A 13,509-nucleotide genomic window follows, 5' to 3' on the forward strand; every position below is an offset into this window, starting at 1 on the left:
TATTTATTTCTTTAATAAACTTGTGTTTATTTTAGTTGTGGTTTCACCTCCAAGTATGAAAACATGCAGTTGTCTCTCAGTATCCAGGAACCGCCGTGGATACCAAAATATGCAGATGCTCAGATCTGTTATATAAAATGGCATAGTATTTGCATATAACCTATGCACATTCTCCTATATACTTTAAATAGTCTCTAAGTTAACTTATAATACCTAATACAGTGTAAATGTTATGTAAATAGTTATTATGCAGTATCACAATTGGTGAGTCCGCAGTTGTGGAGCCTGCGGATGTGGAGGGCCTGCTGTATTTTATTCTGCTACAGGGGTACCTTGGAGATATTGCAGGTTCAGTTCCAGACCACCACAATAGAGCAAATGTCACAGTAGAGCAGATATCTCAATAAAGTGAGTCACATGAATGTTTTGATTTCTCAGTGATGTAAAAGTTATGTTTACATTATACTGTATTAAGAGTGCAATAGCATTATATTAAAAAAAGCAAGGTGGATTCATTAAAATATTGCTAAAAATTGCTAACGATAATCTGAGTCTTCAGTGAGTCACCATCTTTTTGCTGGTGGAGGATTTTGCCTTGATGTTGATGACTGTTGACTTCGTGGTTGCTGAAGGCTGGGGTGGCTGTGGCAGTTTCTTAAGATGAGACAAAAATGAAGTTTGCTGCATCAATTTGCTCATTTAGTGAAAGATTTCCCTGTAGCACGTGACGCTGTTTGATAGCATTTTACTCACAGTAGGTCTTTCAAAATTGTAGTCAGTCCTTTCAAACCCTCCTGCTTTGTCAACTAAGTTTATGTAATATTTTGAATCCTTCGTTGTCATTTCAACAATACTCACTGTGTCTTCACCAGGAGTAGATTCCACCTCAAGAAGCCACTTTCTTTGCTCATCCATAGGAAGCAACTCCTCATCTGTTCATATTTTATCACAAGGTTGCAGTAATTCAGTCACATCTTTATGCTTCACTTCTAATTCTAGTTCTCTATTTTCACCACATCTACCGTTAACTTCCCCCACTTAGTCTTGAACCCTTCAAAGTCATCCTTTAGGGTTGTGATCTGTTTCTTCCAAACTCCCATTAATGTTGATATTTTTACCTCCTCTCATGAATCACAGATGTTATTAATGGCATCTGAATGGTGACTCTAGAAACCTTTCCAGAAGGTTTTCAATTTACTTTGCCCAGATTGAGCAGAAGAATCACTATCTATGGAAGTGATAGCCTTACAAAATGTGGGCTGGAGTTTAGTGGGGTGATCTTGGCTCACTGCAACCTCTGCCTCCCAGGTTCAAGCGATTCTCCTCACCTCCCCAGTTCAAGCGATTCTCGTCGCCTCCCCTCGGATTACAGGCTCCCACCACCACCACGCCCAGCTAATTGTTTGTATTTTCAGTAGAGATGGGCTTTCAATATGTTGGCCAGACTGGTCTCAAACTCCTGACCTCGTGATCTGCCCGCCTCGGCCTCAGAAAGTGCAGGGATTACAGGTGTGAGCCACCGCGCCTGGCCAAAATGTATTTCTTAAATAAGAATACTTGAAAGTTGAAATACTCCTTGATCAATGGGCTGCAAAATGGATATTATGTTAGCAGGCATGAAAACAACATTCATCTTGTACATTTCCAACAGAGCTCCTGGGTGATCAGATGCATCATCAATATGCATTAGTATTTTCAAAAGAATCTTTCTGCAGTAGGTCTCAACAGTGGGCGTAAATTACTCAATAAACCATGCTGTAAATAGATGTGTTGTCATCTAGGCTTTGGTTTTCCATTTATAGAGCATAGGCAGAATAGATGTAGCATAATTCTTAAGGACCCTAGGATTCTCAGAATGGTGAATATGGAATGACTTCCACTTAAATTAACAGCTGCATTAGCCCCTAGCAAGAGAGTGAGCCTGTCCTTTGAAGCCTTGAAGCTAGGCTTTGACTTCTTTCTACTTATGAAAGTCCTAGGTGGTACCTTTTTCCAATAGAAGGTTTCATCTCCATTGAAAATCTGTTTAGCATAGCCGTCTTCATCAGTGATCTTAGCTAGATCTTCTGATTAACTTGTTGCAGCTTCTCTGTCAGCACCAGCTGCTTCATCTTGCACTTTTATGTTATAGAAATGGCTTCTTTCCTTGAACCTTATGAGCCAACCTCTGCTAGCTTCAAACTTTTCTTCTGCAACTTCCTGACCTCTCTGCATTCAGTGAGTTGAAGAGAATTAGGGGCTTGCTCTAGATTAGGCTTTAGCTTAAGGAAAAGTTGTGGCTGGTTTGATCTTCTATCTAATGACTCAAACTTTCTTTCTTTTTTGGGACGGAGTCTTGCTCTGTTGCTCAGGGTGGAGTGCAATGGCACAATCTTGGCTCACTGCAACCTCTGCCTCCCAGGTTCAAGTGATTCTCCTGCCCAGTCTCCTGAGTAGCCGGGATTACAGGGGCCTGCCATCACGCCCAGCTAATTTTTGTTTTTGTAGTAGAGATGGAGTTTCACCACGTTGACCAAGCTGGTCTTGAACTCCTGACCTCTTGCCTCAGCCTCCCAAAGTGCTGGGATTACAGGTGTGAGCCTGGCCTCAAACTTTCTTCATATCAGCAATAAGACTGTTTTACTTTCTTATCATTCGTGTGTTCACTGGAGTAGCACTTTTAATTTCCTTCAAGAACTTTGTATTTGCAACTTGGCTGTTTGGTGCAAGGGCCTAGCTTTTGGCCTATCTCAGCTTTCAACATTACTTCCTCACTAAACTTAGTCATTTCTAGCTTTTGATTTAAGTCAGAGATGTGTGATTCTTCCTTTCACTTGAATACTAGAGGCTGTTGAGGGTTATTAATTAGTCTGATTTCAGTATTATTGTGTCTCAGGGAATAGGGAGCCCTGAGGAGCGGGAAAGGGTAGGAAATGACCAGTTGGTGGAACAGTTAGAAGACACACAATATTTATTAAATTTGCTGTCTTACAAGGGCACAGTTTGAGATACCTCAAAACAATGAAAATGGTAGCATTAAAGATCACTAATCACAGATCACCATAACAGATATAATGAAGAAGTTTGAGATATTGCAAGAATGACAAAAATGTAATACAGAGACACAAAGGGAACACATGCTGTTGGAAAAACGGCATTGATGGGCTTGCTTGACACAGTGTTGCACAGACCTTCAATTTGTTAAAAAAAAAAAAAAAAAAATTCAGTTATCTGTGATGTGCAATGAAGCTAAGTGCAGTGAAACGAGGTATGCCTGTAACTGTTTTCAGAGGTGAAGTAACTACCCTTTATATTTTATCTCTTGAAACAACAGAGAGAGGCTATAGCAGGGAATTGAATATTTAGAGCAAGGTCACTTTATTTTTTGTTTTATGAATTTACTTCTTTTTTTGATCTATAATAGATTGTCATGCAGATACCATGGAAACTGAAGTCAGAATAACTGGATTTAAATGCAGTCAAGTTCCAGCTTTGCCCTTTGCTGGCAGTGTGGTATTAGACAAATCACAAATTTCCCTGTTTTCTCCATTTTAAAGTGGTATTTTGACAGACTACAGTAAGAAGGGCTCTAATACATTTTTTTTTAAAGAAAAATGGCTTTTTAGAGAAAATTTATTGCAGTTACAGAAGACCGATTTCAAAAATAAAAGTTAAATACAAAGCATTTATATAGTTCTCTTGAGTGTATGCTAATGTATATTTCTACTATTAGGAATGATTTATCATGGAACTTCATTTTGAAATACATTTTTCTTTCCTGTTTCAGTATAACTAATACTAGAAGTTAAATTTAATGAAATGCCTGCTAGCAGAGTATATAGTTTATGAGTATGGTAGGTAATAGAGAAAAGTTTAATCTGGGATTAAAAATTAACCACAGGTTACTAGATTATAGTCAGAGACAGCAGTATGAATTTATGTTTAGTTAAAACATGTAGAAGTAGATACAGGAGTAGTTTTGTATATATATATGTGTGTGTGTTTATATATGTGAGTTAGTGTGCATACACAAATATATGTACTCCTCAGCTCATATTGCTGGGAGGGCCTAGAAGCAGTGATACCTCAGTAGCTGTGAGTACATCCAATGCCCAGATCTTGATTTCCAAATACCATTCTCTAATAAAAGGAAGGGCTCCTTGGAGAAATGACTGATTCTAGTGTTTGGGGTAATGAAGATAGAAGATAAGCCTAGAGCGTGTTGTGGTGGCAGAAAATTAACTGGTTAAAAAAACAAAAGGTGGGCCTGTGTTGAAGGGACTTAGAACCCAACCTGAGGGAGCTCCCAATATCTAGAGCTGGAACGGTTTGAGCAGCACAATAATCTAGTATTTGATTTTTATGTAGAATACAGCATAAGTATATATGAGTTAATACTGATATAAATAAATGGTTGAATAAATAAACGGGAGAAGGGATAAATTGAAACAAAAATTCCAAGTGATAATTCTAAATACTTATTTCCTTTTCTGCACACCCTCCTCTCTCCCTTCCAGAAGCTTTCCTCAGGTGTGGAATAGACTAAAGAATAGATGGGGCCGGGCGCGGTGGCTCATGCCTGTAATCCCAGCACTTTGGGAGGCCGAGGTGGGCAGATTACGAGGTCAAGAGATCAAGACCATCCTGGCCAACATGGTGAAACCCCGTCTCTACTAAAAATACAAAAATTAGCTGGGCATGGTGGCGTGCACCTGTAGTCCCAGCTACTCAGGAGGCTGAGGCAGGAGAATTGCTTGAACCTGGGAGGTGGAGGTTGCAATGAGCTGAGATCGCACCACTGCACCCCAGCCTGGTGACAGAGTGAGACTCTGTGTCTCAAAAAAAAAAAAAAAAAAAAAGGAATACATGGACAGGGAAAAATAGTAACATAGTAGCTTTTAATGGAGAAACTTTGCAAATACTGCCTTTACCAAGTGATCCAGGTTAATGTCACCAGTGATAGGTTATGTTGATACCGTGTATTCCCTTCACCTCTGTGGTATTCTTCCCCAAAGTCCATGATCCTGGCTGGGGAAAACCTCAGACAAACTAAATCGAGAGACATTCTACAAAATACCTGACCACTACTCTTCAAAAATGTCAAGGTCATGAAAAACAAGGAAAGACTGAGAAACTGACATTGACTAGAAGAGGCAAAGGAGACATAATAACCAAATACATTTTGGTTTCCTGGATTGGATTCTGGAACAGAAAAAGGACATTAGTGGAAAAATTGATTAAACCCATATACAGTTAGTTTAATAATAATGTACCAGTGTTAATTTCTCAGTTTTGAAGTGGAATGTGGTTATACACGCTGTTAACATTAGGCAAAACTGAATTAAGAGTGTGGGAACTTTCTACTACTTTGTAACTCTTCTGTAAATCTTTTTATTCCAAAGCAAAACTTTTATTAAAAAAAAAATTACCCATAGGTAATCAACAGCAATGGATAGTACACAAATTAATAAGGTAGTTGGCTTTATCACTTCAGATGTGTATGTTAAAATTCAGGGGAAAGCTGTAATTTAAAATTCACTGTCCATTTGAAAATAAGCTTCCTATTGGGCCATTAAGGTGCATGTTCATCCTGACTAACACAGTGAAACCTCGTCTCTACTAAAATACAAAAAATTGGCTGGGGGCAGTGGCTCACGCTTGTAATCCCAGCACTTTGGGAGGCTGAGGGGGGCGGATCATGAGGTCAGGAGATTGAGACCATCCTGGCTAATACGGAGAAACCCCGTCTCTACTAAAAATACAAAACATTAGCCGGGTGTAGTGGCAGGCGCCTGTAGTCCCAGCTACTCAGGAGGCTGAGGCAGGAGAATGGCATGAACCCGAGAGGCGGAGCTTGCAATGAGCTGAGATGGCGCCACTGCACTCCAGCCTTGGCAACAGAGCGAGACTCCGTCTGAAAAATATATATATATATAAAATAAAATACAAAAAATTAGCCGGGAGTGGTGACACGCGCCTGTAGTCCCAGCCACCCAGGAGGCTGAGGCAGGAGAATTGCTTGAACGTGGGAGGCAGAGGTTGCAGTGAGCCGAGATCGCACCACTGCACTCCAGCCTGGGTTGCAGAACGAGACTCCGTCTCAAAAAAAAAAAAAAAAAACAAACACAAAAAGGTGCATGTTATTTTGTAAATCTGTGAATATGGAGTGTGGATGGTGGTACCAGGCTTCTTGTAAAAAAACTCATGTCCTTGTTACTAATTCAGATAGCTATACTGAATAACAATGGTAGTCAAATTGGGCTGGAAGATGAATAGAAATGCCGAATCGTTTTTGTGGCTTATTATGAAAAACTTTAGACATCATAAGTTTTGTGACAAACTTATGCCCATTTCATTTTCCCTTTGCAGTGTGTTTTTCTTCCAGTTTTAAAAGTATTTTACAAAGGATATTGAACATAAGGATCTATGAACTTAATGTACAGAATATTATTATTTTGCCATCTTGCTTCAGTGTTACTTTTTAATAAAGAGAACATTACAGATGAAGTTGAGTTCTCATCACCTCCTTCTCATTTCTCTTCCTTTGCAGGACCACCTGTGTTCTTAAGTTGTATGTATCCTTTAGTCCATAGTTTTACACCTATTTGCCTGTGCATCAACAAATAGTATTTTGTGTGATTTAGACACTTACATAATTGTTTCACATTGCACCTTTTCTTTATATTTAATGTGAGATTTTCAACATGGATACATAATGTGGTTGCATCTGTTACAAATGGGTTTTATAACACTAGTTAGCTTATAGGTAATTAGTAGAGAGAAATGATGTCAGGACAATGAGAAAGTGTGTTAGTTTATTTTCTAGGTAAGAAGAGCTGTAATAAAGATTGTAGGATTATGATTTCAGCAAGAAAAGGGAAGCAGCTTGGAGTTCTTTTGAATCTGAATACTTTTTTTTTTTTTTTTTTTAAAGTAACCATCTGTATCTCTAAGGGTATCTTCCTCAAAGTTTACAGTTCTGGCACTGAGGGCTCTTAAATCCTGGTGCTCACCTTCACTGTCTCAGCATCCATAAGCCAACCAACATTCCCACTTAATTGTTCTTCGTTTTACATTTTTAATAGCTACTGAAGAATTCTTCAGTCATGACTCCTTGGGCAGTCTAAGTTATTGCCTATCTATGTAGGTTCTAGTTATTATTTGTTTTCATTTATAGTGTTGAGATCCCAAACTGCACAGGTTTATGCATAAGTTTAGAGTGGTCTGCAAACTCTATTTTTTATATAGTCACTGGTATTTTTAGTGTTTGATTTTGAAGTTTTCACATAATAAGTGGTATTTTAGTGTTTTTTTCCTCCCAGAATGCAAGGTGTTTAAGACTACACATACAGTATTATAGGAGAGACACCGTTACTACCGGTTACTTTCTAATCTCTGCATAGTATTCCATTGTCCGGCTAAGTATTACATATTTTTTGGATATTTAGGACTGTTTTTCAATTTTTAGCTATTAAGAAATTTTTAGCTATTAGAACTTCAGTAAACATCTTTTTTGGGGTATGTGTACAGCTGAAGATTTGCTGACTCCTAGGGTGTGCACATGTTCAACTATACTAGATGTTGTCTGATTTCTCTCTCAAGTAATTATACCAATTTAAAAACATCTGATACCATCAGACTTTTTAAAAAAGTTTTTTTTTGAGGGGGCTGACCTTACAGATGTACAGTAGTATCCACCATGTTGTGGTGTTTCACTTTCATGATTACTAGTGAAGCTAGGCATCTTTTCACATTTCAGTTCCTTGTGTACAGCTTGTTCAGGATATTTCTTCTATTTTTCCTTTGAGTTCTTTTTCATATTCTAGTTAATTTCTAGTAGTTCTTAATGTATTTTAACCACTAGACTTTTGTCGTCCTTCTGCTTATGTGTCTTTTATTCCTCGTAAATGCTTTTTGTGACTTGTCTAAGTATAAACAACTTTACTATTGTAAAGTTTTCATTTTTAGTATGTCATCAATCTTTTTTGTGTTTAGTATGATTAAATGTTTTTCACTTGGAAAGATATGAATAGTCTACTTCATTGATTTTTGTTAAGTCATTTCATTTTTATTTTGTAGCTACAAATCATAAACTATACCTCATTAATTTGTTATGTTTAAGAAGTAAGCTAAAACTGAGGAGAAACCAGGCTAACTTAGCAGATATTACTACATTCTTAACTTCAATGTTTTAGACTAAAGTAGAGAATAAAGATTTATTTGTGGGTGTAACTTTGATTCAGTATCAATGTCTCGGCTAGTTCATATTTGGCACTTGGTCATTGGAGTTGCTACTTTGTAATTGAGATAAAACAAAATAAACACATTCCAGTAAACAAATGCTTAGTTGACGATGACATATTTTGGGGTGTGGTGAGAAGAATCTTTCCCACAATTTATTTTATTGGGGGAAATAACAGTGTAAAACAGGATAAATCATAATGCCTTACATGACTGAATGGCAGACATGTGATAAGATGATAGGTGCTACAGAATCTTTGAAAAAATATCTTCCAGAAAGAGGATTAAAAGTAAAACTAGGCTGGGCGCAGTGGCTCACACCTGTAATCCTAGCCTTTTGGGAGGCCGAGGTAGGTGGATCATCTGAGGTCAGGAGTTGGTGACCAGCCTGGCCAACATGGTGAAACCCAGTCTCTACTAAAAAATACAAAAATTAGCCAGGAATGGTGGCACACACTGGCAATCCCAGCTACTCGGGGGGCTGAGGCAGGAGAATTGCTTGAACCCAGGAGGTGGAGGTTGCAGTGAGCCAAGATCACACCACTGCACTCCAGCCTGGGTGACAGAGTGAGACTCCGTCTTAAAAAAAAAAAAAAAAGTAACACTGAATTAGTCCTTAAGGTAGAAGGTTATAGGAGTACTGAATGCATTGTAGGTCTGGCAAAGGTATTAGATAATTTATGGTAAAAAGATAATTAGGCAGACTACTTTGGCTGAATGAAAGTTTTCATATGGGGGAGTAATGGGATTTAAGACTAAAAGCATAGGTTAAAGTAGGGGGTACAGTATATTTTGAAGATAGCTTAAAGATGTTTAAAACTATTTAATAAATTAATCTGAATGAGAAGGAAAGGTTTTCCAGAAGAGAGAGTTGGGGCTATAAAGTATAATAGAGATCAGAGTGCTACATTGAGAGTGGAGATGAAGGGATAGATAATAGGCTAATAACACTTTATATCTCTGTGAATACTTTGCATATTCACATATGTTATCTCACTTTATTCTCACATCTTTGAAAATTAGGTATAGGGAATGTGTCATTCTTACCCAAAGTCTTGCTGGTAATATGGGCTAAAGACTTGATAGTAGTTAACTCTATGACAGGCCAATGCCAGGGCTCTTTTTAGATGAAGAAATGCATCTATGGTATGTGCTAGTTATTAGAGAAATGTGATCATTCTGTAACATCCTGTGCTTTTGAGGCTGTAAGGGCAGGTGATATAAATCCTAGTCATTGAAATTTTCCAGTAGCATCAGCATAGTTGAAAGATCTTAGCACTATAAAATTACAAGTGCTTTTGATCACTTTTAGAATTGACCCTGGAAAAAGAAAAAAAAAATCAAACTGTTTTCTCAAATTGCAATTTGATGGAAGTAAATTTTTTTTTTTTAAACTCAAGAAATTTCAGAAGAAAGACATTTGACATAAAGGAATTTCAAAGACTAAAGATGGAATGCAAAATATGTGGGAAAAAAAGTAAAAATACAGGTAATTAGAAAATGAAGCTCAGCTTGAAATCCATAGGTTTCTAGATAACTTTGTAAAATGGATTTAATCATTGTGTTCTGCCTCTATCCCTGGAAATTTTGCTGAAAACCAAGATTTTATTACACAGTTTAAGGAAATTAGGAAGTTCATTTTGTAAGTCAGGATAGTTTACATTGTGGTACCATCATCAAAATCTCAGTGGTGGCATAGCACAAGGAAAGACTACATCCTTTCATGCAAAGTTTGTTTGCTAGCCAAGTCTCTGTGCTGCTTTTCATGTGGCGGCACAACCGTCTGGGCTGGTTTAGTCTTGTGGCAAGTCCCTGTCAATATGTGCTTTTGTAATTTTTGAGGACAGAGCAACAGAGCATAGAAAATCACGTTCCAGTTTTAAATGCTTCCCTGTGGAAGTGGTACATATTACTTTTGCATTTCATTGGCCGTAGCAATGATGTGGTCATGTGTACCATCGAAGGGGCAGAAAAATATGATCTTGCTTTATATGCAAAAGAGCAGTAGAACTAGAGCATTAGTAATGCCTATCACACCAAGTGTATGTGTTGACTGGTACTCATGAAGGTCTTTTCATGATGTGCAATGGATGCTTTGTTTACTTGATTTTATAGCTTCTGGATTGAGAGAAGATCCCGAATTGGTTAGAATTGGGCAGTAATACTGGAACAGAAAGTTAGAGATGACACCAGATAAAATAAATTTTCCCATTTATATACTTACCATTTTTTTTTCAGTGTGAGTGACAAATGATGTTTTAGTTTGCTTATGAAAAGTTAGAAAACAGGACAGTGGAGGCTGAGATTTTTAGTTTCAGAGTAATTGAGATATAAATAGGAAAGTCATGGACAGTCAACTGTTATTCTTTATTAAAGTTAGATCATAGCATATGATTTCATATTTAGTGCAGCACTTCAGTGTATATCAATTCTGTAGTTTTTTATTTCTGCCAATATGAGTTAGTTGCTGATAGTTGTCCCCTCCAAATCTCATGTTGAAATGTGTTTCCTAATATGGGAGGTGGGGCCTGGTGGGAGGTGATTGACCCATGGGTGTGGCTCTGTCATGAATAATTTAGCGCCATGCCCTTGGTAATAAATGAATTCTCACCCAGTTCACTTGGGATCTGGTTATTTAAAAGAATTTGGAACCTCCCTCCTCTTTCTCTTGTTCCTGCTCTCGTTATGTGATGCGCCTGCTCCCCTTTCTTCTTCTGCCATGATTGGAAGCTACCTCAGGCCCTCACCAGGAAGAAATGCTGGAGCCATGCTCGTATAGCTTGCAGAGCTGTGAGCCAATTAAACCTCTTTTTTTTTTTTTTTTTTTTTTTTGGAGGCAGTTTCTTACTGTGTCACTCAGGCTGGAGTGCAGTGGTGTAGTCACAGTTCACCGCAGCCTCGACTTTCTGGGCTCAAGCGATCCTCTCACCTCAGCCTGACAAATAGCTGCAACTACAGGTGTGTGCCACCATGCCTGGCTAATGTTTTTTTGGTTTTTTTGTGGAGATGGGGTTTGCCATGTTGCCCAGGCTGGTCTTGAATTCCTGGGCTCAGGTGATATGCCTGCCTTGACCTCCCAAAGTGCTGGGATTGCAGGCGTAAGCCACCGCGCCTGGCCCTAAACCTCTTTTTAAAATAAATTACCCAGCCTCGGATACTTCTTTATAGCAACACAGGAACAGACTAATAACAGTTGCCAAGTCTTCATGATACTTCTTTATCATCTTTTAGATCTTTTGATGGATATAGACAATCTGGTATATAGTTTAGGTATTTAGACTTTGGAGCCTGGCAGACTTTTGTCTCCCTGGATAAGTTATTTAGTATTTATGAGATTTTTACTACCACCTCTATCTGCTGAAAAAAGGGATATTAATAGTATTTATCTTACAGTGTTATGAGTGTCCAATGAGATGATGCATAAGCATTTAGTCTAGTAGACTTCGCTTACTAAATTTAATGTGTTGTGATCAGCATTTTACATAAATAAGATGGATTGGAGTGAAGTTGAATAGAAAATGTCAGTTTATCCCCCTAGGCAGAATGGTTAAATATCGTTTTGTAAAACTTTTGTGTCAGGTATTGTTGCGGGAGGTTCTGAGTGTGTGTCTTTAAGTGTGTTTATATGTCTATATATACTGGGGTTGTTACAAAGGTTTTCCCCCCTTTATTCTGAGGAAAATGGGAGACTTCAAAGAGATCAGTGAAATGATCAGATTTGAATTTAAAAAATCAGAATACTGAGTTATGATTTACAGAAAAAAATACACCCATTTTAAAGTGTATTTCTGTGAGTTTTGACAAAGGTATATACCTATGCAGCTAGCATAACAAAAATATTAGAACATTCATTATCTGCAAAAGTTTGTGTTCTATTGCATTTGTGCCTTGCAAGCTAGTGGCAACCACCGATATGCTTTTTGTCACTCTAGATTAGTTTTGCTTTTACAATAATTTAGTATAATTAATAATGATTGTCTTTTTTGTGTCTGCTCTCCTTTGCTAAGAAGCATTCCATTTTATGTATACCACAGTGTTCATCCTCTTTTTACCTGTTGATGGATATTTACATTGTTTTTAATTTCTGGATATCGGGGTAAAGCTGTCATAAACATTGATATATGCCTCTTTGTGTGAACATATATTTTCATTTCTTTTGAGTAATACTTGGGAGTGGGATTGCTGGGGTATAAAAGAAACTGCAAAACTGTATTCTGAAGTGATTGTCCCATTTCACATTTCACATTTCCATCAGCAATGTATGAGTGTTCTAGTTCATGTACATCTTTTTAAAAATCAACCACATGTCCCTTTTTGCAATTGTTGTGACAGGCTTTTCAGTTTTATTTAGATAATGGGTCTCTTCAGTATTCCTGAAAAGGGTATGAATTCCCCAGGTACCCTCTGTTGTGGTATTTTTTAGAAAGAGACGCAGTAGTACTGTGGCATATCCCTCCCTACACTCTGCCTCTTGGTGTTCCAATTCAGTTGTTTTATTCTTATCTATTTGCCACTCATTTATTTATTCAGGTATTTACTGAGGTTCCTTGCGCTAGGACTTTTTATAGGTGGCAAGATCACAACTGTGAATAACACAGATAACTTCACTCTTTTTTAATGAGTTCATATTCTAATGGTGGGGCAGACAAATATGCAAAAGAATAAACGAATAAGATAAAGTTAATTTTTGATAGGCATAAGCACTTTGAACAAAAGTGCTTGGGGAGGTGGAAAATGACATTGATAAGTTGGGTGGTCTAGAATAACATCTCTGACAAGATTTGGCCAGTAAAACACAGGAGAATGCAGAGTAGATAAGGAATGAATTCCCTTTGAGAAGGATCCCTGAAATTAGAAAAAGTAGGCTGCATGTGATGGTTTGGGTTTCCAGCTACACTACTAGAGCTACTTCAGGAAGAAGATAGTTTGGCATTGTGACAGGAGTACGGCCTTTGGAATCAGGATGTGCAGACCTCTGTTTGACGTCTTTTGATCACCGTGCCCTTGCCGCTATATCCACACAAGTACCTGTTGTGTGTTCTTTCTGAAGATGCTTCACCCTAGAGCATGAATTTCTTCCTGTGTCAATGCAGGGAATCTCACCTGTTAGGATTGTTTGGTAGCAATTAGATTTTGTATGTATATTCCTTGTATGTAGATATATAGTGGAATTTATTATTTCATCCTGTTATTTTCTTGCTCAAGAACTGCCCATTCATATCTGAAAGGAGAAATTGGAGAAGAAAATCACCTAAATTATAAAATTAGTCAACAAATTTTTTTGAATGC

General features: G+C 37.7%; 1 protein-coding gene across 1 annotated transcript in view; it reads left to right on the forward strand.

The window, feature by feature from the left end:
• CD2AP (CD2 associated protein) overlaps positions 1-13,509 on the forward strand; it is a 157,804-nt gene that overhangs the window by 26,333 nt on the left and 117,962 nt on the right. The window lies entirely within an intron of this gene.

This window comes from Hylobates moloch, unplaced genomic scaffold (genome assembly GCF_009828535.3).
Source record: "Hylobates moloch isolate HMO894 unplaced genomic scaffold, HMol_V3 SCAFFOLD_20, whole genome shotgun sequence".
NCBI classification, from domain to species: Eukaryota; Metazoa; Chordata; class Mammalia; order Primates; family Hylobatidae; genus Hylobates; species Hylobates moloch.